Source organism: Calypte anna, chromosome 8 (assembly GCF_003957555.1).
Source record: "Calypte anna isolate BGI_N300 chromosome 8, bCalAnn1_v1.p, whole genome shotgun sequence".
Classification (NCBI taxonomy): domain Eukaryota; kingdom Metazoa; phylum Chordata; class Aves; order Apodiformes; family Trochilidae; genus Calypte; species Calypte anna.
In genome coordinates this window covers 11,794,960-11,820,937 of record NC_044254.1, presented here as the reverse complement: position 1 = coordinate 11,820,937, position 25,978 = coordinate 11,794,960, and the positions used below count along the sequence as shown (strand labels likewise).

The 25,978-nt window shown below is 35.1% G+C and overlaps 1 long non-coding RNA gene across 1 annotated transcript; it reads left to right on the top strand.

The window, feature by feature from the left end:
- The first annotated feature begins 16,903 nt into the window (after window positions 1-16,903).
- LOC115598704 lies at window positions 16,904-19,348 on the top strand. Its single transcript, XR_003987844.1, has 4 exons — window positions 16,904-16,945; window positions 17,351-17,386; window positions 18,208-18,243; window positions 19,314-19,348. It is a non-coding gene; the product is annotated as an uncharacterized LOC115598704 (long non-coding RNA).
- Window positions 19,349-25,978: the final 6,630 nt, after the last annotated feature.

The following is a 25,978-nucleotide window of genomic DNA, read 5'->3' as shown; positions in this document are numbered from 1 at the left end:
GTTAGGTTGGAGATGATATTTACAAAATCTTACAGATCTTGGCCTACGCAGAGGAAGGGGATGAGTGAACTTTTGAGGGAGTGTCACTGAGTGCTGACAAGGACTGACGCATACCATGAGTGACAGCAGACTTTCTGTATGACTTTGGCAGAGTCACTTAATCCCTCTGTGACTCGGTTTCCTCATCTGTAGAGTTAGACACAAATAATAATACTTCCCTGCCTTACAAAGAGCTGTAGGGATTACTACATCAGGACTTGGCAAGGTATGTTCAGAGACAAATGGAAAAGATGCAATAGAAGTGTTTTTATTACTGGAAACCTGCACAATATCAAATGCCTTGTTATAATATCCTGGAAAATTTATTGTTAACTTACTATTGCTTGGGAATCTGCTACTACAAAAAAACACGAGCTGGTCATTCCTTCTCTCTTTCCTCTGCTTCCTTTATGCTCCTGTATTCAAATAGTTGTGCACATGTTGTTAGGAAAATTAGACAACCTCTCTGCCTATCAAAAATACATATCATATTATGATGTCTGCTTTTGGCTTCTATGAATTATGAACCCAAGACCCCCTGAAAGCTACAAATACATTCTTTTACCAGGAAACATTCCCTATAGATTGACTTAACACTAAGAAATAAGCTTCCTTTGGTTACAGATTCAAAGAAGTGGATCCCAAGTGTTTAAGTTGATGAAGTCCAAAGAAATGTTCACTAGTTTGAGCGCAACTCCCTTGGTGCAAGAGACAGAAAGCAATATTTATAAGCTGTAGCTCTGTGTTTATTAATACCAGATCTGTGTGTTGTCTGACCACATAGTGGAAATGTCATGGATAGCAGTTATGGACATGCAACAACATTTCTCTCAAATGAGCCAAAACTTGAGTAGCCTAAGCTGTGAAAATTTTTGAATTGTCAGCAAAGCAGTTTTGAACCAGTCAGTGGTTTGTGTCATGTAGCTATGGTATTTTTGACCCAGGACTGCTGGCTTGCATTAACTCCACTATACAGGTGAATTCTCTAGGCCACAGTGATTTACAAAGAACCCATGAATGTGTTTCAGCTGTGATTGAAGTATTCTTGATCCATAGATACTGATTAAATACAAAGAGAACTTTTCAGTAATACCAGTAGGTGACGTGTTATAGAGAACATTTTGCTTCTCTATGACTGTGAAAACAATGAAATTTTTATTGTAAATATTAAGGCTTTCATTTTCTTTTGGACTGTGTATTTCAGTAGTGGGATCCCTCTTCCTATAATGTCTGCCATTCTGTGAACATTTATATTTAGTTAAATCTGACTACAGGGTCTGGTAAAGCACTGACAAATAGTAGTCACTGTGGTTTGTATGAAGTATTGCACCTGTTTGCAGCCACACCCAAGCACTCACCTTAAAAGCACAGAGGGACAATACTGTTTGTTAGCTTGCACAATGCATGAGATAAGATGATGCAATGTTCATGTATCATTGCTGTTGTATGTGCTGTTCATTTCATGTGTTTCTCCTGAGCAGCACATAAGCATATGGCATCAATAAGCTAGGCACAGTCTTTTTTGTCCACATCTCTACTGCATCAAAAGAGTTAAGTAGAAGTTATCCATTTGATCACTCCCTTTCTACTCTTCTGTAGTCACATCAAGCCTTTTTTTTCCTCTCACTTATTCTCATGGAAGTCTCCCAGTGACATCAGCTAACTAGGACTTTCGGGGTGTGGAGTACCACACTTACACTACTGTTGGCAGACTTTAAATCAGACAAGAGAAGCACTAATATGAGCAAAGACAAGAAATTAAAGACAACAAAGAACTGAAATTTTAAAATATGTGATAAAGCATAATTCTAATTTCTTTATTTTTTTGTTTTGTATTAAAGCATACATTACTGGCTTGCTGAATTATCAGATAGTTACACATTTATTGAGAGTACATTTAATGTATTTCATTAAAAGTGCAAAATATACTATGTAAATTTTAGTTGGCTCTTACAATGTACTATTTTATGTAAATTATTTTTTGCAGAACAATGCTATAATTAGTTACAGCTAGAGCCATTTTGAGCAATAATTCTACTGTATTATATGTTGGTGTGTTTTTAAGAAAGGAATGTAATTGAACATAGGAATTATAATGTTGCCTTATAAACAAAAATTAGAAAGCCTTAGAAACAGGATACAAATAATGACACTAGTATAAGGCAGAAAAAATACTGGTTTTGAAGGAAAAGTAAATAAACATATCTCATCATATAATCATTATGATACAATTCACATATCCTTTTAAGAATGCTCTCCACTAAATTTAGAAGAGACTGTGTTCCTAAATAACTTAAGTTGACTACTTTTGAGTTACAAAAAGTATTCTGGAGGATTTCAGCAATGATAACATCCTCTTAATAGCAATGATGCTGTGCACTGAGCAAACCACTTTCATTCAGAGATGAAATGTAGAATGTTACAGAACTTTCTTATGATTGTCAAAGTAGGTGTCAGAAAAGGAATTATTTTTTTTAACATTTCTAGGTATTTTTCTTGGCCTTCCGTCTTTGAGCAAAGAGGAAAGAAAAGGACTAGGAGAGCTTGGGAAGGCAGCTGACACTTAAAAGGAGGCAAGGATGTTCAATAATAATTGCTATTTTTGTCAGAATTATGGAAAATAGTTCTGCTGCAGAGGCCAAGGCTCAGAGGTATATCCATACTGCATTCTGGAAACATCAAAGCAGTTTGATAAAGATAGGAGACCCTGACAAATAAAAGGTCACATCTTTTATATATATATATATATATATATATATATATATATATATATATATATATGTATGTTGACATCAGCTGAAGCTTTGCTATGCACTCTAACAGTTGCAATGTCAGTTACCAGATCAAAAAGAATCTTTATCTGAGAAGTTGCAGAGAGGAAGCTGAGTGCTGCTGAGAGATATGAAGGCAACTGGGGGTCATAATGTCAGTGAGAAAAAAGGAAATGGGCCACTTGGTCACAACTGGTCTAAACAGCTGTTAGTAGAAACTGTATGCAGTCCTTTATTCAAGAAGGTACTCTTTTGCTTAGGTGAGTAGCTGGCTTCCCCTTTTTGCACTATGTGGCCTTTAAAAGTTTTGTGCACTACCCAGTAGGAATTTCCTTCCTTGCAGTATTCTGAATTCTGTCCTCTCTCTCATGTTCCCTGGCTTGTTCCTAAAATGAGTTTTGGTCAGAGAGCAAAAAAGAAGGTGCCTAAATCCCCACAGGAGTAGGCATTGAAGGTACTCCAGCATTCGGGAAGTCCATGTGCACAGCAGTTTCAGTATGTAGCAAACTTTTTGTAATCATGGTTTCACCAGAGTCAGGAATGCACCACTGGTTCAATTGGTATTTAATTTATGATCTAAAAATTGTTCTTTCAAGTGTGGAGACCTGGAAAATATTATTATTTTTTCAACTGGCAATTCTGGAGTATAGGTAAACTAACACTGAATTAATGTCATGTATTTGATTAGGTGGAAATACCGTTCCTTTGAAATAAACTGCAAGTAATACATTCTCTAAGAGGCAGGACTGCAGGTTTACAACTCTCACATTGCTCAGCCTTTACTAGCTTATTCAGTGTAGTGTTACAGCCAACATAAGCATATTATTTATCTGTGCTTCTTTGTAACCATAATATTACCAAGATTATAGCAATTAATTGGCTGATATTTACATATCTTTCTGTCAAACCAAACATTCATGGAGTAGTCTTTGCTTCTAAGAGTGTTCTGGAGTTCTGATCCCTCCAGTTACCCTTCAGTATCTCCTAGCTGATAATGAAGAAGGTCTTGCATATATGCATTTGAAAGATACCATGTATGTATTTCTAGTGCAATCAGTTGACATTCCCTTACTGTATAATTTGTTAGATTGTATTGCCAGCATGCTATTGTGTTTGTGGTGTGTAGCATGCATTTTCATTGGTATATAATATTGGTATCAATGGCAAGTTTGGCGGTATAGTAAGATAAGGAAGATTATGATCTGTTCCCCAGCAGATAGTAGGAGATAGGAATTAATGTCCTTCATAATGTAATAGTGTCAATAAAATGCTACTCATCAATTAAAGGTGATTAGCTGAAAGAGAATACAGTTAGTTAAATAAGCTAAATCTTAAAAATAGATAATATTCTTAAAATGCTATCAGGGTTTAAAATTTGAAGTAAATTTAAATGCACAAACATCAAGAAGCAGAGGCTTCTTGTCAACAGTTTTTATTTCATGGATTTCCTGATATGCCCTGGTTAAATAGAAATGCCTGTAATATTGTTAAGGTCATTGCATGCATCCCACCAGGGTGACAAAACTGGTGGAAGTCCTGTGAGGAGCAGTTAAAGAATCTGGATTTCTCTAGTTTGGATAAAAGGAGACCAAGGGTGTGACTTCATTGCTCTCTGCAGCTTCCTGAAAGGGGAGGTTGGGGGAGAGGTGCTGCTCTCTTCTTGGTATCCAGTGATAGGACACATGGGAATATTCCGAAGCTGCACCAGGGGAAGTTTAGACTGAACATTAGGAAGCATTTCTTTTCTAAGAGGATGTTCAAGCATGGCAACAAGCTTCCTAGAGAGGTGGTTGATGCCCCAAGACTATCAGTGTTTCAGATGCATTTATACAGTGCCTTAATAACGTGCTTTAACCTTTGGTCAGCCCTGAACTGATCAGGCAGTTGGACAACACAGATGATCACAGATACCTTCAAAGTAAAAAATTTTATTCTATTTGATTCTATTCTATTCTATTCAGTTTGATTCATCATCCAGCTTTTGAATTTTTTCCCAGTCTTCAGCAGAGACTTTGTGAAAATGCTTCTGAAGAGAATAAAAATATAATATAATAATATATTATAATAATAATTATGCAGGTTGGATGCAAGAACAGATCCTTCCCACAAGGCACCTGAGATAAAACTGCCTCATTAACTCTCTACTCTAAGAAAATGCTTGGCAGTCTAGATGAGTAGAATTTTTCCATGTCTTAACCAGCCTTAAGAAAGGAGTAAGTAAGTGAAAAACTAGCAGCAGAATATCTGTAGGTCAAATTAAATATCAGCAAGACTTCTGTATAGCATAATTCTGTAGATTTAGTGAATGTGCTAGTTTAGGCCAACACCCTTCAGAGGCCTGAGCTATTCCAGATGCCTAGTTAAAGGTCAGAGGGGGCATGATTCACCTGTGAGGAGTGTGTGTTGTCATTGCCCCATCCAGGCTGCGGGGTCCCACCTGCCATGACCTAATTTCCATGCAGAGGCATGGCTGGTCCTGATTGGCCACAATGGCTCCCCACCTCACTGCTGATTGGCTGCACTGGCTCCCCAGCTCACTGATGATTGGCCAAGCCTCCCACCTCCTCTCTCTCATCTTGCTGGGGCAGCCAGGCTGCTCAGCTGCTGCTCTCCCACACTGACCACGGAGGGACCGAAGGATGCCCAAGCACCAGCACTTGGTCGATAAGGTGTGTTGGTGGGGATGTGGTGAACAGGGTGCTTACTAGCTGGTGATATTTGTTCTCAAAGGCTAAAGAGCAACTCTGGGTCATTGAAGGTGTTTAGGTGGAAAGAAAAGACAAAAAATACTCATGCAGAATGGGATTAGGAAGAGGTGGACAAGCCTGTGTCTTAAACTCTTGACAGAATGGACTTGCCAGGACTGTGTTTTTCAAATTATATAAATGTATTTATCATGTTAATTAAATACAGTTGTTTTAAAAGTCTTTAAATATACTTTTGTCTCTAGTCAGAGGTTTGCCCAAGGCTCTGGAGAAGCAAACCACCAAAGTATCTCTTCCTGAGTCTACTACAGTTGAACACAGTAGCTAACTAACTAGCACTTGGGGGTTTAATTGTTGGCCTGAAGTCATACTAGACTAGATGAAGAAGAATATTCCTAAGGTAGCAGCTCAAGTCCTGCAAAAATGAGGTCTATATAGGCTAGTAGGAAGATGTGATTTTTTTCTGTGATAAGAATTAGAATTTTTCCATAGATGAAGACACTGAAAATACAGTTAGTCTTTTATAATTATATCCGATTAGAAGCTCACAAATAATATTTATTTGCCAGAATTCCCTATGCTTCTATTTTAGAGTTACTGACTTTTAGTTTCCTTTTATTTTTCATGGAGAAAAGGTAAATTTGTGATGCAAAATAACATTATTACATTAGATATCTATTGAAACTTGGAGGTTATTTTCTGTTCCTGAAGTCTGGCCTTGGAATTTTGTAAGATGGAAATATTTCTCTGTTCCTCTCCTAAAACCTAGTTCCAAAGGATGGCATGATTAGACTCTTGGAATAGCTCTTGAACTGCTAAATCAGAGAGACGATACAAAGGGAAGTAATCTCAGCCATGTTTCATCTTGTTTTGCTTGTGTTTCTGGCTCTCTTCTAGCAAGAAAAATAGCAAAGGAGGTTTCAGACTGGTTTTCTTCCCTGACAGAGTTCAGCTCCTATATTCCGGTGCCAGCTGAACTGGTGCTAGGGACTCTGTGCTTTGAAATAGAACATCTAATTACAAACAGATTTTTTTTCATCTCTCCATGAGTCAGACAAAGATTTCAACAACACATAGACTGGTTCATATTAAATCACTGTTTACCACATCTGTTAATATAATAGCATATGCATGCTGTATTTAAAATTTAATTAGATGTGGGTCATGTCAAAATTGTCACAAGAGATTGGATAACCGCACCCAGTGCACTGATACCAAAATATAATGCTTACCAGGATCCCGATTAAGTGACGTTTTCATGAGACTTTTGGGAGGGATAGTCTTCATCTGCTTTAAAGACTTGATAACTTGCATATACAGCTTTCCTGATTGCTGCACTCACTAGTTGTGACACTATGCGAACCTTCATCATCTTCCTATAGGAAATCTTTCAACACACTCCAGTCATCTGTTTTATTATCTGTCAACTCAGCAACTTCTTTAAAATTTGTTTAAGTTCAGAGTGCATGGGTGTTTGGAATTGTGTTCCCAAGTTCCTCCCCTGCCCCACCCCTCTTGGTTCCAGGTGCTTCTGTTATTTCAACAGCGCGTATAAAATGGAATGGTCTTACACATCCATGCACAAATTAAGTTACAGAGGCAGATGACATAAATAGTATCTGTCTCTTACATTGTGTTTGAAATGCTTTAAAAATCTCAAATAAATATCTCCATTAATTCTGCTATAGCCTGTTGCATCACACAAGGCAATTCTGCATCAGAGTGAAAAGTAGCATTATTAAATACACTTCTGATTTAACAGTTAGATCAGCATTTTTGTAACTGGAACAGTGAGGCGCTCTTCAGATGTAATGGCCTTAGAAGTTGTGATTCCATAGCTGAATGTTTAGACTTTGAACATGGAACACAAAGTCTGGCAATGAATATCTGAGAATACTCTCAGGACATTTTTTTCTTGAAAACAGTTTATTATCACAGTCAGCATTACAAATGAATTATAAAGAAACGGATATTCTTCTGCTGAAAATCATTGAAGACTGAGCTTCAGTCCTGCCTCAGTTATTTTCATCATTTATTCTTAACCTATGCGAAGCATGAAATAAAAGTTTCAATATTTTAAAATGTTTTAGAAGTTCCAAGAAAGTCCTCTGTAAATTCCTTGAAGAAATTAAGATTTTTAAACACTTCTAAGAATTTTCTATGACATTTAACAGTAGATTCCTTGGTTGTCTATTTGAAATGGGAAAAAGCAAAGAAATCAGAAGAGACCATGCTAGTCATGGTTATATCTACAAAAAGCATCCCAAGATTCCAAGGACTGTGGGACTGTGTTTTAATTCTTGCATAATTGAGGAGCTGAACTAAAGCTGCCCACTCGACAATGAGGAAGTTAGTTTAAATCCTTTTCTAGTTGACAGCCGTAATGCAGCAGACATGGGTTTTAATGGATTGCTGTAATGTAACCAGAGAATTAAACTCCCATTAATAATTCAATATTCTAAAATGCAAATACCTGTGCCATATATTGCACTGTTCTGCCAGTGCTTATGGACATTTTATACTATGATTGTCTCTGTCATATGTGACTGCAATGAAAGCCCAGCTTTTCTGTTTCTTACCCTGGAGAAAACTAGATATTTGTCAAACGTGGCAGTTACTAAGAAGACGTTACTGTAAACTATATTGTCTCTTTGTTTTACAGATGAGGAGACATTCCTGGTTTGCATTTTTGTTCTGTGGGATATTTTTGCCTGGAATCCTTGGTTTTCCACAGACAAATACCTCAATTGATTGTGATTCTTTGTTACCAAACTATGAAGCTGCACCACAGACATCTACACCACCATATATTATTGCTGTATCATTTGATAACTTTGAGCCAGGAAATGAAATCCAAGGTAAATAATCTGCATTATGTAAAATCTATGTCTTTATCTATGTCTTTTGGAATTTTCATGCAAATTGCCTCATTTCTTTCTCAGTCTAATTATTAATTTATTTTAATCCTCTTCACCCGTACCTGGGATATTCATATTTTTTATTTGTTTTATATACAAGTATATACATGTATATATTTGTATAATGGAAATATATTATCTCTTTTCTTCTCTCTATCTACTAAATATCTCTTAACTTCTTAACTATGCTTTTTGTATAACTGAAATGGGGCAGCTGGCCAAATTGGACTAATTATCAGTTGCTCTTTAACTTCATATTTGAGTATTTGCTGTTGTATCAGGCTTCTGCAATACGAAGGGGTCCTACTCATTAGATTTTCATGTGTGCCATCTTACAGGAAAATAAAAATTCAGGATGCAGTACATGACAGCTCAAGAGAGAGACATTTTGAGTCATCCCTCTAAGAGCTGCATCCTAGATTTTATCAAATTGCAGGAGGTGGAGCAGCTGTGGCTTAAACTACCTTTTTATCTTCCTAATCCTAAATTGCTCTTTGGATGGAACTCCTGACAGCCTTGTTTCTCCACACTATGATGACATCTCATGGTGCTGTCACACTTTAAGTGGCTTGACAGTTTTGTGGGGTTTTTTCTAGCTATTTGCTAGAAGAAGCATGGAAGTGGGGGTGAATGGTTACCTGACAAACTTCCATTGTTGTATCTTGGTGGCTAAAAAAAGAGCATTATTCACTGGATTAACTGCTGTTTAGCTGGAATTCTGTTTTCCCTGAACCTGGAAGCATGGATGTGCATGCTTCCATGGCGAGTGATTTGTAGGGAGAAGAATGGAGAAGCATTTTGGTCCTATAATAGCTGTTGTTCTTGGAAAAACATGTGTTAATAGCCTCTCCAGGGATGGGAGGGCTGTTTGATTACTGATAGCTGTTTTTAAAACAGTATTGCCAGTAAATGATGTATGGATTTAAGTATACACAGTTCTCTGTGAGGTTATGTGTGATTTACCATGACAAAAATCTTGAACTCCAGATGCTACTAGACTTTGGTTTGGGGGGATTTTTTGTGGGTTTTTTTTTCCCTTCTCGTTATGCTTTTATTTCTTTAGCACTACTTTTCTATTGCTCCAACCTGCTTGTGAAGCTGCATTAAGTTGCCCTTCCATTGAGTATATTGCAGCTTCACCTATGGCACACCATGTGTCAGAACTCTTACTGCTTCACCTGTGCTTGATTTAACACTGCATTCAAGCTGTTGGAAGTCATTCCTCCTGTGAGACCTGTGAACAGTCAGTGAATTAGGATTGAAAGTCCATGAGAAATTGGAAGGCAAATTATGCAGGTGTTTGGAAATGTTAAATTGTCAAAGTGTGGTTGGTCTTTGCTTTTACTTCTGTGCCATTTCCAGTTTATCTGTCCTTATTTTTAATTACTATACTTGCCTTTGAGCATAAACCATTATTCTGATTTTATTTGTGAAAGTACCTAATACTGACATTGGCGTAGTAGATAATTATTATTATTTAATACACAACACTAGAGAAAAATTATATAGTTTTTTCTTTTCCAGTTATAATACATAAAAGAAAAATATGATTTTACAAATCATCCTTAGACTAATGTTAATCTTAGCTTTTAAAAGAGAGGCAAAATGTAGGACTCTTTCTTCTGTAGCTACTTTGACTTCACAGGTTTAATTAGACAGAATAAATAACCTTTTGGTCAGCAGGGCCATCAGCCAATATTCTTTGTATTCTGAATATCCATGGTCAGTAAATAATAGTAATAAGAAAGTTGTCATTTGGTAGAGCAGAATTACTTTTACAATGGTCAGTAAATCATATATTTAATTTTATTTTACATTTAAGTACCTTTCCAATTTTCTTCTTTTTCCTTAATTGAAATTTGCTTGATTATTAATAAAACCTATAATAAATACCAATGTATTTAATTTTTTTTAAAAAAATCGTTTGGTTGTTTTTTTCCTGTACAAAGTCTTGTGCTTTGGACTGAGGGAAATAGGTTGTTAAACATCTAAGAGTTTTTCAGTTGTGCATGAAACTTAAATATCTCAAAATGTCTGTTTTCACAGTGACTCTAGAAGCACTTAAAGATGTTGGTTTTAAAGGATTTAATCTACAAGCTCGAGAATTAGACGGAGATGTTCCTGTTGGAACTTTTAAAATTACAGATCCAAACACTAAAGGCTTGGAATGTCATAATATGACGGTATGTGTTCAGTCTTTGGAAAACTTAATCTTGGTTTGCTTTCAAATACTTCAATCAGAATTGATAGAATAAATGAATATATTTTAATACGGTAAAGCTTGGCATCACTGGAGTTTAAAAAATTAGACTTCCTCAAAAAACCCCATATATCTTCTGTGTGATATGGATCTAATATAGAAGCTACCTGGTATTTTTTGGACATAAATGTTACCTGTTATAGTGGAGACAGTTCCCCTAATAATATAGGTAAAGGTAACTGACACATCCTATATGAATACATGTATTTTTTTCAATTGCAGAATTCAGCATTAAGTCATGCAAATTCAGAAGTGAAGAAGAGAGTGACAACAACATGGATTGCTCCACGTGATGTTGGAAATGTTCAGTTTATGTAAATAATTGTGGTTTTTTTCCTGTAAATTTTATTTCTATGGATTATTTTGCTGGGGATCTGTGTTGCTGTTTCTGATGTTCTTCCCACAAACATGGGTTTTTTCATAGTCTGTCATAACTTCCCACTGAGTCCATTAAGTAACATGATTTCCATTTCAAGATATAATTATAAAATGTAAACACTGTCCTTCTGATGTTAATATATGTAATAATTCCATAAGCACAGTGGATATTTGTGGATATTAGTGGTTATTTGACTAATCAACTTTTACACTTTGACCTCTTTAATTACAAGAGCAACAATAGGAGTGTAACTAGCTCCCTGAATAAGTGAAGCTCAGATTCTATTGAGTTTCAACTTTTTTCATTTCAGCAGTGAAAGAATAATAGTTTGATGTTAATGCTTGTAAGATAAATTTAAAACTAAATTTATGGACTAACTTGCTGAAAACAGAACTAAAAATGACCTTCTGTTTAGTGCTACTTCTGAAAATATCATCTCATCTAGCAGAATGCATGCTTGATGTAATGGGAAAATATCTAAATATCTGATAGCTTAGTATTATTTGAAATGTAGATTTATGACAGGGGCATCTTGGCCTTGCTTTCTTAAATCTTGAGTATAAAAAGGGACAAAAGAAAACAAAATATGACACTATCACTACAACTTACTAATGCTATAAATATCAATTCACCATTACAGATATAGATTCTCAGAGCAGGGAAGAGCTTTAACAGTTTTTATGGATGTCTGAGCTGATGCTCCCCACTGGGGTTGGTGCTACTTCACATACCATCCATTTCTCTTCTGCTACTTCTCAGCATCTATTTTATTTATCTTCAAAATTATGTTGGATAATAATATTCTAACTGGAAAAGTGTTCTGGAAACTGATGGTGGTTTTCAAAGTTTTCAAACTATGTATCTTTAAAATCAAAACGGGGGATTTTCTTAGCTGCAGGTGGGAACAGCTTGTTGTTATTTATACTGAAATATTTGTCAGAAAAATAATTATTTTTTTGGGAATTTTCCAGTGCAACTGTTGTTCAAGATCTGGAGAAATTCTGGGTTGGGATTGAAAGCAAAACTCTCACGACTGTGAGATCTGAGTCAGTAAATGCAACAGGAAAAAGTAAAAGAAAGGTATGTTTGGAGTGTATCTGCATACTAGAAATTAATGTAGTAAATGAAAATATTTCATTAAACTAAAATATATTTTACTTGATACAAGACATAGTTAAAGTAAACATGATTACAAATCTAAGCCAAAATCATCAGATATTGTCAACATTTTAAACTTCCTAATTCTCTTAATAAATTAATTACAAAAATAAATATTTTTGGCCCCCACAGAAATAAGAAACCTAATAATAATCTAATTATCAAAAGAACCTATAGCATAAAGACAAAATAAAATTGGTTATAAGGAGAACTTTACTGTACTTCTGGTTTAGTGTGCTGCTATTAACTGCTTCCCTGGTCCCTATATCTGCATAGCATATCCTTAGAAATTAGTTTGTGTATTTTTGCCAAGAATTATGCTTATCTTAAACATGATAGTCAGATCAAATCTGATTAAATCTACCATATTTGTTCTTGACTGTAGCAACATTGGTTTATATAAAATTGTGATCTATCCAAGAATGAACACCAGGCTTTTGTCCTTGCTTCAATAAAACTTATTTCCCATAAGGTGCTTTTCTTTCTTAGTAAATAATTTGTGAATGTTTTGTTTTTTTTTTTTCCCCACAGTTGGTGATAGAATTAGAATGTAGCAAGGTAAGAGCAATTTTTCTTCAATTTCCAAATTTCTGGTTACCTCACTTTATGAATTCCTCTCCTATTGGTCTGCTTGTTTCATGGTTGTAGCTTGAAGATTAGGTTGTAACATTCAAATTACTTTCCTAGTGAGGTCTCATTTGGAACTGCGTTTTTGTGTGCAGTTTTGAGGATATTTTTAATTAGTTAATATCAGTTCTCAAATCTTTGTTACATTTAGTAAAGTATTGCAAGTGCTGAAACACTGACTTGTTCACTCAGACCCTGACTGTGAATTCAGGTGATTTCCTGTTTAAAATTATTTGGTAGTTATGCACCAGTCAATAAGCAGTGACTGGAACCTCTACTTTCTTGCAGCGTGGAGGGACATACTCAACACAAGGCGGATGCGTCATGGTGAGTATTCTTTCCCCAAAGACATTGGTGCTGCCAGTTGCCCAAGATCCAAAGACTTTGTCCAAAGCTGCTTCTTGTCATATCTTTATCCCTCATGTTCCTGAATTTATTTTTCTTTTTTGCAATTTACTGTGCTTGATTAAAATCATAAACCTTCTAAATGGTTGTCAGCCTTGTTACCATTTTCTCATGCAAGCTTTCTCTAGCTACTCTGCAATAACTTTGTTAGAAGTTTTCATCTTTTTCCGCTTTCGCTTTTTAGTCATGCTGCTTGCTTGCTTTTCAAGATCAGTTATTTCAACAGCTCTGAAACCTTGCCTTTTGCAAATCATGATTTAGATGTGAAATTTAATACTTTATTATTTTTTTAAAAAACCTAGAATTTCTCCTTGGTGATTAAGCCTCCTTTTTACTTTTTTTCCTCCCAGCAAGTATGCCCTTTATAGTGTCTAATGATTACATAGTCATATTGGTAAAAAGCTTTTGTGTACTCTCTAATGATCTTGACACTGTAGATCTCCTCAGTGATGGACATTAAGTGTATGAGGCCAAATAAAAAAGGTGCAAGGAGCAGAATTATGTTAATGTATGCCAGCTGCAGCAGTTGGTATATATATAGATAGATATTGATATAGATATTATCTGGCTTTAAAGATCGATGAAATAATTTTAATAGCATCAGAAATTAAGTCACAGAATTAAGTCGCAGAAAGCTACTTAGTATGTTTCCCCCTTAAGTAGATCTTATTTTCCTGAAAATCCCTTGTATAAAAATAATTTTTCTGCAAAATAATAAATAACATTGTCATTTCTTTATAGGTTGGGCCTTCCAGTTCCTCTCAGAACACCTATTCGAGCAGTAAGGTAAGAGACCCAACTTCCAGCATGTGTAAGTTTCTTCTAGTAACCTTGAACAACTAAAATTCTGTGCCTGAAAAGTGCTGAGGTGATTTAACACTGTACTGAAGTATCACCTCTGCTAGTCAACACAGAATGCCAGACTTGGTCGTCTAGCAAACTGTATCTTCAGTACCTGGACTATATTCAGCTGCCTACACTGCATTGAACTCAATAGCTTGCTTTCAATATTAGCTGTAAGATAGCTGACTTCACACATTAAGCATTTGTATCAAGCATTAACTTGTATTTTTGAGGAAAAAAACAACCAAACAAAATCCCAAACCAAAATAAAGAAAGCAAAAATATTCTATTTTGAGGATTCCTACCTGTGTGTGAAAATGTTTATGCAAACACAGTCTCAAACCTATTGTTATTTAGTTTAAACAACATCTGGCATAATGAAAACAAATTTTTCATTATAAGTAGTTTTCTTGGTTTTGTGATATAATAAAAGGACTAATTATACTTGTGTTTCTCTGTCTTCTCCACACAAATTTGCCAAATTTCTCCAAACTTCACCAGATATTCATGCATACATTAAATTTCCAGTGTAATGTCATTATCACTTTGACACTGGATTATATTTGCAGTTGAAAAGCTGGGGATTTCACTGTTTAGTTAGCATTTATAAACCTATTGGCTATGTATATCTGTATTCCCAGTGATCACTTTCATTTCACAGAAATGTATACTTGATTTTTAGTTATCTCCACTGTTATAATGTGCCTATTTGCACCTCAACTGTCACATGCTTTCTGGTATGTGTCCAGTTGCTTGATCTGAGCTTTTCAAGGGTGTATTTCATATTAGTGATTATATTTATCAATTACTGATCTGTTAATATTCCATTTTTTCAGTCTTCACTACCTGTAAGTGGAATTACCAGGCTCTGACAAACACCAGTTATTTTTATTTATCTACTAAATACTGATTTCCTTCATTGTGTTTCTTTCATATGTAGTACAGCCTCTTTTTCTAAGAGTTGAGCTTCTCATCTTGTCACATAACTGCTTGAAGTTACTAATTTTTTCTGAAATAGAGACTCTTTAGTAAAGTAACTTGTGAATTTTGAAAGGTTACATGACCAAAGACAAAGTTATATGATATTTGGATGATGATTTATTTCTCATACTGAATTAGAATTCTTACAGCCAGTTGCCAGTGAACTGGTAAGCTCTCTACCTGCTTATCCTATATTTGCAAGACACATTTGCACACCTCTCATGCCATAAGCAGCAGGGCTCCTTTTTTATTTTTATTCTCTCTCATTCTTTTTTTACATGGAAATAATTGACTTCTGTTTTTATTTCAGAATCCAGTAGTCTACACAATAAGCAAGAGCGGATGTGTCCCTGTAAGCAATTTTTATGTTTACATTTTTGTCCCCACCATAACTGTATTTATAGAAACTCCTAGCCTTCAACTACATTTTTTATTAGTGCTCATGTAGGAGTTTCTTTAGCAAATAGATAATAATGAAGAGAACACTAGAAGCTGGATCTTTTATTCAACAATATGAAGTAGTTTGCAAGCTATTAAGTAGGAGCAGATGTATTTCTGCTATGTAGAATATGAAAAAAAAAAAAGGATGGGATGTGTTTCTCTTACATTTACATTACACTGTCACAAATTGTCTAATCTCCCCTTCTACCAAGATAAGATTGGTGCAAGCTGGTCTGCATGTTCTAAGTTTTTCTTCCTCTTAGAAGTAATCACAAAGTTATCTCCAGTAACCAAGACTATTTCAGTTTTTCATTCTTTCATGCAGCAAGAACACTTGTGAATTTAGAAATCCTAGGTAGGTCAAACCATTCATCCAAAGACAGGTGAAAAAGGCAGGAGTTCTCTAATGTGGTGCTGAATAGATCAAAAACTTAGCTGATGAATTTTTATCAAGATGGTGACAAGCTGTAAGGGCTAAAATTGCAGATTTATATCAAATATATATGTATTGATTTCCTTTCAGTATTTATAATGTTTTTACTTTTTTAATGCAAGGTTACTGTGATTAAACATTTATTCATTATAAAAATTAAGAAGAAACTTTAAAAAATGGAAAAGTCAAGTTTACTTTTTCTGTGTCAATGGCAGGTTTTTTTGCTTGTATTTTACAGTGTAGCAAGTAAACAAAAATAAACTAATCATGTAGTTCTATGGCTAAGGACTACCATTTGACACTTCAAACTAGAAAAAAGAGGATAACTCAGCACCCACATGGACACTCTTTCAAAAAAATTATAACATTCATTTAATCAGTACTTGTAAACTACAAAATTCATCACAATATGCATGGGTTTCTGCAAACAACAAAATAAGTTCTGGGGTACAATATTGATTATATTAGTAACAAGGGAGATTTTCTTTTAAAAAAGAATTATTATTATTTATTCTTGATCTCTCTTTTGTATTTGATTAACTGCAAATCAAGTTGTTTTGCTTCCAGTTTCTGCTTTCTAATTTTTACATATATGTGTATGTAGTTATTGTACAGATAGCCTGTTTGAATTACAAGCACTTATATTAAATTCTTGTAATTTATTTCTATCAAAATAATGCTTTGACAGTGTCTTTTTTCAAAATGTTTATCAAGTACCACTAGCTAATCACTACTATATAAGGGGCTAATGTGCCTGGCTCTTACGTTTGCACGTTGGTGTTTGTACAGTAATATTGCAGAGTACAATACTCTCCTTATCATCTATACATACTCTAAGGATCATTCAGTATTCAGTACTGAAGGTGTCTGAAGTGTGCCTTTTCTTCTTAAGTATTATAGAAGAGAAATAACTGGGGGGTTGTTTGTTTCTGGTTTTTTTCAGGGAGGTACTGCTGGTGTATATGGTCAACAGGCCTGTAAAGATGTAAGCTGGTTATATCTATTATTCCTTATTGTATACTCCTATCTTTAAGTTACCACCTTATTGAAAATTCCATTTGATTCTCTTCTGCAGAGCTATATTTTTCTTCTGAATATATTCAGAAAAATGGTACTAGTCTGAGATTTTTCTGACACTGAAAAACAAAACGTGTTATGTTTTGACTTGAAGCAAGTGTAATCATTTATGTTATAGGCATTAGAATACTGGGTAATTTTTACCAAGTTAAACCAAGTTCCATATAATTAAGTGTTTCCCTAGATTTAATTAAGTATAGTTCAAATCAATTTGATTTGAAGTATATATCCTCTAGGGAATAAATTGATTAATTCAAGACATAATTGGCAAATTATTATATTTTTAAAATAACAACTTTTTTTTTTTTTTCAGAGTGCATCCTCAGGCAGTGGTCTTAACTATGGTCAGGTAATTCTGGGCTTTCTAACATTTTCATTTAGTGGTATTCAGAAACAAAGTGGTTGCTTCCAATTTTTATGAAACAATAAAATTGATTGAAGGGAATAAAGGAGGACTGTTTTCAAATGGTTAGGTAATAATCTTATCTGGAAATAGCTTTGGATGAGTTACATGTTTAGAGTATGGTGTAATATCAGTTTTTCTAGAAGTTATTTACACTGAAATGTAATTATATTTATTTTGTAAATGAACGCTTTTTTTTAATGAATCCTGAAGTCAGTGGTTTTTTTGATAGTTAATAAGAAACAAAAGTATTTTTGTGATATTTCCCTATGCCATTGTGAATGTGGGTCAATGAAATGGAAAGGTTTGCACATCATCTTGTGCTACCTTCAAAATATTTCTACACCTATGGTGCAAAATATTTCTACACCTACACCATTTATTCCAGTTTATGTTCCCACAGCAAGGTTTTTTTTAGTTTGGGGGAGGGGGGTTCTGGGGTTTATGTTTTGTTTCTTTTCTGATAAAGGTAGACTAGTTTAATATTTTTTCCCTACCAATAGAATACATTTATTATAAACAAATGTCAAATTTTATGCTAGATGAAACATTTCAGCTTTCATAAAGTGCTGCATAAACTTGTAAAATAATTGGATTTTGTAGAAAAAAGTTAAAGCAGTTGATTCATTTCAGCTGTTGTTCTTCAGAATCTTATTTTGTTTGATACTCTAGGGAAATTGTTAGCTATAACATTCTTGTGGAAAATAGTGCTGTAGTTAATTTATCATATTAGCCTAAGAAAAAAATGGATTCTATGTTCCTTACAGTCTGTCCCTTCAGGACCTTCAGATCCCAGTAAGAAGGTAAGCATTCCTTTTCAGTACAAAAGTGAAAAAAAAAATCTTAAAGTAGTCACTTGGCATAACTCCTTTATTTCAGTGATACTGCAGTTCCTTTTAACAGTTAAGATTTTTCAAGGTTTTAGTTCAGATTGAGTTTTATGATTGGAATCCACTTGGCTCTGAGATGTCTGATACTAACCAGCTGTGTTGGGATGGCTTTTGCTGATAGCTGACTAAGCGTGTATAAAATAAAACACCATACATGTTTATGGGGATTTTTTTTTTTAAAAAATGGGTTGTGATTGTGATGTAATTAGAATTTTTAAGAGTGCAGATTATGTAATTATCATTCAGAGGGGGCTGGAAAATGAGTGTGACTCAAACCAAACGAAATGGATGGAATTCATACTGTTGAGTTTGACTTATAATTTTAACATGGACTCTTCCTCACAGTTCTGTCCCCAGGAAGCTCAAGCCTAATAACTGTGGGGTGTTTAGTATCTCTTCTTGTCCTCGCAGATATTTTTTCATTTTAATTTCTCGATGTTTTAAGAGTTAAGAGTTTAAGAATTTAAGAATTTAAAACATTGATAGATTCTTTTTTTAATAGCTTAGTTTTTAAAACTTGTCCCTGTTTTATAATAGTTTTCTTCTATTGGCAACAATTCTCCTCTTCATTTTTACACTTACAGATTATAAAAGCTGTTTTCAGTTTAAAAGAAAAAAAAGGGGGAAAAAGTTTCTGATTAGAAAACATTAAAGCCTAAGTAGAAGATACTACTATTGCATTTGGCTTAATTTTTTTAAATAACTCAATATTACATGAAATCCTGCCTCTGCCTCTACACCAAGCCATTGCATGACCAAATCTTTTATCTCCTTATACTCTTGCATATATACATACATTTTCTTCTTTCCTTGGTAATGTGCATTAATAGTTTTAATTAAAATAGTATTTTATAAAAGTCATCCATAGCATTATTACCAGTGCTTGTAAATTCAGACTGTTTAGTATTCTTAATTTTCCGAACACATTTAACTATTTAAATAAACTCTATAATGGGTGAACAACTTCTCTAATTTCTCTATAGATTGTGGTCATTCCCAACAGCAACCCTTTTCCTCCTGTGGTAAGTAAGCAGTGTTTCTCTACAATGCTCAGAATTGTGACTCAAAAATCTTACAGTCATCTACATCCTTAATTTGTCAGGAAGATTGCTGGAGTATGAAGACAACTCTTTGGTAGACAGGGTTTACCCTTGGAGCATAATTATCTTCAGGGAAAGCCAGTAGTAAGATAGCTACAGCTTTCATAGTTCTATGATCGCTGTTAATACTTGCAAGTGATTAGCTTCAGATTCCAGGTCTCTCAATGCATGTGTTCCAATGTCATAATGAATTTTGATTTTCTGTTTGTGTTCCAATTTTCTTGTCTAAATTCACTTCCATTCTCATTTTTAAATTGTTAAATTTCTACTTTTTTTACTTGGAACTCACACAGTGAGTCAAAAGTAAGTTTATCCTTATGGTCATTAAACTGATTTTGTATGATGTAACATTTGAGATATATTTTTCCCATGTCTAGTTTTTACTAAAAACTGTTTCTCTTTATAACTTGAATGAAAGTTAGAATGCATTTCTTCTATCCTTTTATACGTCTTTCACATTTTATTGTGTATTGCATCCAAAAGACAGGGCTCCTTTTCTGATGAAATTCTGTTTGAACAAGCCCTTGTGCAAAATAATTAAAGAATGTTTTGTTTCCTTTGCAGCGTCACACCTTCCCCCAGGTAAGCAGACTTTTTTCTTATGATTTCTACAATATAAATACAATACTTAAGGGATCAAAACAGTCACTGTCCTTTCACATTTCTCCCTTGTGCCCCAAAATTCAGCAAGTGACTGGATCAGGAATTGAATTTGTATGTTATATGTGGTGTTATATGTCCAATGGAGATGACAGTGAGACAGGTTGGAGGGGTGAAGATATCTTAAGTTCACTTGCTACACCTGGAAAAGCCAAGCATGCTGGTAGTGAAAAAAAGGGTGTAGGTATAGACTGTGCTCTGCTACTCTCCAGATAAGCTGTAATAAAAACAGATGGAAGTGTAGAAAACTGCTTAGCAGGTTCAGGCTGTATTCCCAGACTTTCAGAGCTGAGGATAAACTAGTTTATAGCAGTTAAGAATTTTATACTAGTACATCACACATACAAGCTTTCCCTTTATTCTCTCAAGCAAAACAGTGCAACATTGTATTGTCATTTTAACTGCATTGCATTTAGCAAGTCAAATTAAATATTTACCAATGTGGTTTGTTTGTTTGGTTTTTTTCAGACTTTGGGAAGTACTGGTACTAGGATCATAGTACAGGTAGATATTCTTCCTCCATTATACTTGAGTTTGAACTTGAAGCCCTGTCTCGGTAACTTAAACAGTTATTCATCTCTTTGGGAATAATCCAGTATGGATAAGGTGCATGTTTTTTGGATGTCCACAAATTAGAGTGGTGGAGTGTAGAGCTTTTCTGTGCTTATAGCAAAGTGGATATCCTGCTTGGTTGATGATTAAAGACCACTGCAGCTTTTTTCTAAGGTCAGAAAATATAAAAAACTCTGTTAATTCCACAGTGTTCTCAAAATCTGCAAATCTTGCATCTCAATCCTCAATCTGCTCAGGAAGGCAGATGGAACTTGAGCTTGAATGTTATGTGACATTAAATATGCCTAAATCATGACCTGCACAGTTCCATTTTCGTTTAAACAGGCATATTATTTCTGTGGTCTTTGTAATTTTTACCTGTTTGCCTCTCATCCTGGTTTAGGCTTTCCTTTGTTCTTTTATATCACACTGGGACAACAAATTCTCACTTTCATCAAAAGATCAGTAGCTTATTACCACAGCTGAAATTTGTCTTTTGAAAATCATTGCTTTCAAAATGTATAGCATAAGAGTCTTAGATAACTACTTATGAATGCTGGCAGAGAAGGGAATGAGATTTCCTATTTATTTTATTTCTGAATTTGAACATTCGGTGTTTTGATTACACAGGTTAAATACTTTCAATATGTATGTATAAAACTGTGCACATAATGCATGAGCTTCGTAGGCACTGACAGATTTTCTGCAGTGACTTTTTCTTGTGGTCAAATTCTAACCATGGGTTTTCCAGGCTTTGTTTTGGCAAAGCCTTTGTCAAACGTTTATTGTACTTGTTTGTGGAAAAATTAGTCATAATTTGAATATAATTGGATATGATTTTAATGGTAGTTTGTGTAAGGGCATTTGAAGTGCAGGATAATTTAAACGCTCATTGTGAAATGCCATAGTATGACAAAGCAATGTATTATATGACTTACTTTCATAAAGCAAGTTACATCAGGATGTAGAAACAATTTTAGCAACTTATTTATGAAGGATCTTTTTATACTGAAGTTTTGAACATTGTAGTGCAGGGAGATGACATAAAATAAGAAAGAGCTCTTTCAGACATTCAAACTTTGTAGTAGATATAAGGATAGAGTTTTTTCTTGAAATGTCTCGGTATGTAAGCAATTCCTCTTATTATTAATAACCATTTTTTGGTCCTTTGTAGAGTGGACAAAGACAGCAAAGCAGCAGTACTTACTTTCAGGTAAGTGAGCTTGAAAAGGACTAGAAATAATTTTGTAGGCTTCACTGAAGCTGGGCCAGAACAACTGGGAAATACTATTTCCAACATTTTTATAAGTTACCTCACAGCATGCCAGTAATTGAATAATTGCTTCTCTGATTTTTTTTGTTTTTTTTGTTTTTTTTTTTTTTGGCTTGGGTTTTTTGTTCATAAAATTGTTATTTGGTATTGGCATTTCGCTGTTTTTCGTTTGGAATGCTCATAAATCTATTTCCATGTTTGGTTGGTTTGAAGTGAAATGACAGAGTGAGACCTCTAAAATGTGCCTAGAAGTCATGGCACTGAGAGGAAGGGGTTTTAAGCTCATTATCACACCATAAATACCACATGGTACATTCAGACCCCATTTATTTCAGATCTTAAATTTCCAAAAGTTGCAAAGGATAGATACTTATCCTTACCAAGAACAATGGAGAATAATGATGCTGGACCTATATGCAACGTCTTCCAGAATAAAAAAAACAAAAACATTAAAACCATGCAGCTAAAGCTACTTTTGTAAAAAACAAGAGTGTGAATTTACTGAATACTAGCACAATGAAAATACAAATTGTTGCAGACTAGGTCATAGGAAAACTCCTAGTATGAAATAATTAATATGGTGTCTCTTCAGACTTACTCCTCTTTAGGAAGGAGGGGAGGAAGGATTAAAAAGGGAGGCAAATTTCTGTTAGTACTCTCTCTATCACTACATGCCAACAGGAACATGTTTCACAACAGTAGGGATGATTTCTAGGGATCAAGGCCACATGAAAACCAGTACGCAATATGACAAAGGCATGACATGAACACAGTTGGCAGTCCTTCACCTTAATTAGATTAATGGCTTTTGCTGAGAATAGGACAGTCTGCTGCACAGGTGCAGGCATGGTGCTCTGTCTCCTTTGGCTCAGGAAGAGCCTTTTTGGGAAACCCTTGTGCAGCTCTACTTGCATAAACACCATGCTCTTCAAAGCAGCCTCCTTGTCAAGGTGCTAATTCTCTTCCCTTTGTTAAAGGGTTCCCAAGGCAGCCAGTCCTATGGCCAGGTGAGACCCTTTTTGCTGAACTGTTATGGACCTTTTCTGTAGGGACTTACCTTGTGAATGGACTTTGGGTCTTGACTGGGCTTTTTCCTTTTTGGTATTTCCAAGTGGTCCCTGAATTACCACAGAGGCCCAAGAACATAATACAAAGGAACTTCTAGTGGATATGGGCTTTTCTGTTACAATAGTGCTAAGACTAGAGCCTTGCTTACAAATGTGTTCTTGCTTTTCTTACAGGGCTACCAGCATCAAGGTGGCAGTTCCTATGGCCAGGTAAGCACCGCTTAGTTTACATCACTTGAGAGAGTGGAGTGCCCTATAAATGCTAAAGATAGCAGATTTAAATTATTTTCTTTTTTTCATTTCATGTTGAGTTCTTGAAATTAGTGCGGAGACATTTTTTTTAAACTTTTGTCATGAAAGTAAGTGTTGTGGTTTTAATGCAGGAAACATTGTTTTCCATTGCTATCTGCTCTTTTCCATCAGTATGGAACTTTTTAAATTTATGGTGGAAGTAGTCTGTTTGGTCCTGTTCCTGTTGATTTACATAGTATAAAACAGATTTGTAGTTCTCCAGTTTCCTTTGGTTTCAGTACAGAGAAAAGTTTTAAGAAGCTAAAAAACATTGGGTCCAGTCATCAAATAAAGGAAGATACAGCCTGCAGCTCATGAATGTTTACCTCCCCTCAAGATTTTTGTGTGAATTAAAGCAGTTGTAAGATAGCTATGAATTTTGTCAAGGTCTTTTTGTTCATTTAGCAGAAACAGACAAGACAGTTAAAATTCTTTTTGGTAATCCCTGTCTTCTTAACTCTCACAGGCAGTGTGGCACAGTCCTGCATGTGCAGAAAACATCTGCTCTTCAACATTATATTGAAGAGAGATTGCATCAGAAGCTTATAGTTACTCACAGTAACCTTATATCACAAAGTTTTTCAAAACACACTGATATCCTTGAAAAAGTAATTTGACTTGCTAAATTTAATTGCATGGCTTTATTTCCATTTTTTAGAAATCCATTTTTTTTTCTAGGTTTCTTTCTTAGTCTTTAAAAATTATATTTCACATTTGTTTTCCCTAAAAGGAAGGAAATTTTCTATCTCGTGCCCACCAAAAATACAAATAAAGGAAGTCAGTATTCACCATATTCATCAACCATATCAGCTCTGTGTTTGAGAAACAGCAGGCAAAAAAGCATAAGAAAATGTGTGCCTTCAGTGTGCTGGAAAACTGTAATATTGGAGTCCCATCTGAGATAGATATAAGCTACTGTATGATTGTTGTTTGATAAATACAATTTCATCAGTTATTCATCCAAAATAAGAAATATCAAAATAATTCTAGTTAAGAAGCAGAGTATCTACATTTCCTGTCTTATTTGGGTTTTTTTCCTACAAAGACAGAAACATAAGCGAGTTCACAAGTACAAAAATTATGAATTAAAAATACTTTTCTTACAGGGCTACAAGCCTCAAGGTGGTGGCTCCTATGGCCAGGTAAGTAGCATTCAGTCACCAGTCAGAGTGAAGAATTTGAGAAGGGGGAGTGCCACATCACTGCAAAAGCACTTAAATTACAATTAGCACTTAAACTTAGAATTTGAACTTTAAATGACATTCTCTTCTTAAATGTGTATGCTCACAATCAAAATATATCCATGTGATGATTATTTATCTGGAATCCCAGCATGTGAAATCATCACGCTCAGCATCATTGTGAGGGTCAGAAGGAAGTCCAGGCTCTTCATATCACCCCCCCCCCATAGCTTTAGGATGTAGTTGCTAGCTTTTCCTAATGCAGGCTGGATTCTTTTCCCAATGAAGTAACCAAATGGTATCTTTGCCTTAGGGTGGGCCAAGTTACTCAGGCAGCAGTTCTTATGGCCAGGTAAGGAAACTGTATATTCTGTAGAAAGCTCTTCACTGTTTTCTCTGTGTTCAGCACACCTGGCAGATTTTTGAGAGTGATTTTTTTTTTTTTTTTTTTTTTGGTAGCATACACCTTAATTAGATAAATGGCTTTTGCTGAGAATAGGACAGTCTGCTGCACAGGTGCTGGCATAGTGCTCTGTCTCCTTTGGCTCAGGAAGAGCCTTTTTGGGAAACCCTTGTGCAGGGTTTCCCAAACCCTACTTACATGCTCTTCACAGCAGCCTCCTTGTCAAGGTGCTAATTCTCTTCCCTTTGTTAAAGGGTTCCCAAGGCAGCCAGTCCTATGGCCAGGTGAGACCCTTTTTGCTGAACTGTTATGGACCTTTTCTGTAGGGACTTACCTTGTGAATGGACTTTGGGTCCTGACTGGGCTTTTTCCTTTTTGGTATTTCCAAGTGGTCCCTGAATTACCACAGAGGCCCAAGAACATAATACAAAGGAACTTCTAGTGGATATGGGCTTTTCTGTTACAATAGTGCTAAGACTAGAGCCTTGCTTACAAATGTGTTCTTGCTTTTCTTACAGGGCTACCAGCATCACGGTGGCAGTTCCTATGGCCAGGTAAGCAGCAGCCAATCACCAGTCTGTCCCCAACATGTATGTGATGTTCTCATATATGTGCTAAGAATCTTGCTGTTTGCTTCTCAAAATAATATGGTAATTCCTCACTAGAAGTAAGAGTTGTACATGTTTTCTTACGGGTCTGGGGGACACAACCCTCACAGGAGCAGCTCTTTCAAACATAGAATGTGTGTAGATTTCATCTTTTTCATGCACTATAATATTCAGCACATGCAATACTTGAAAATTCTCAGTATGGTGTAGCTGGTCTTCTTCCTTCCAAGTACTCAAACAACTAAGTCTATTTAAAATTTATATCTGTTTTCTGTTTTTGAAATGATTAAAAGCAAGATTCAGATTTCTGAGCTGCCTTTTTTTTTTTTTTCAGGGTGAATCTTTTTCAGGTAGCAGCAGAGGTTGTGGAGAAGTAAGTCCTCTTTCTCCAAGCTATTAGGAAACTACCCACAGCTTTTTTGGTTGTAGTTATATATTTGTAATGTATTTGTTATATCATGTCTGTTAGTTGGCATGTTTTGTTTTCACTGTTACATGGAATTTCTAGCCCAG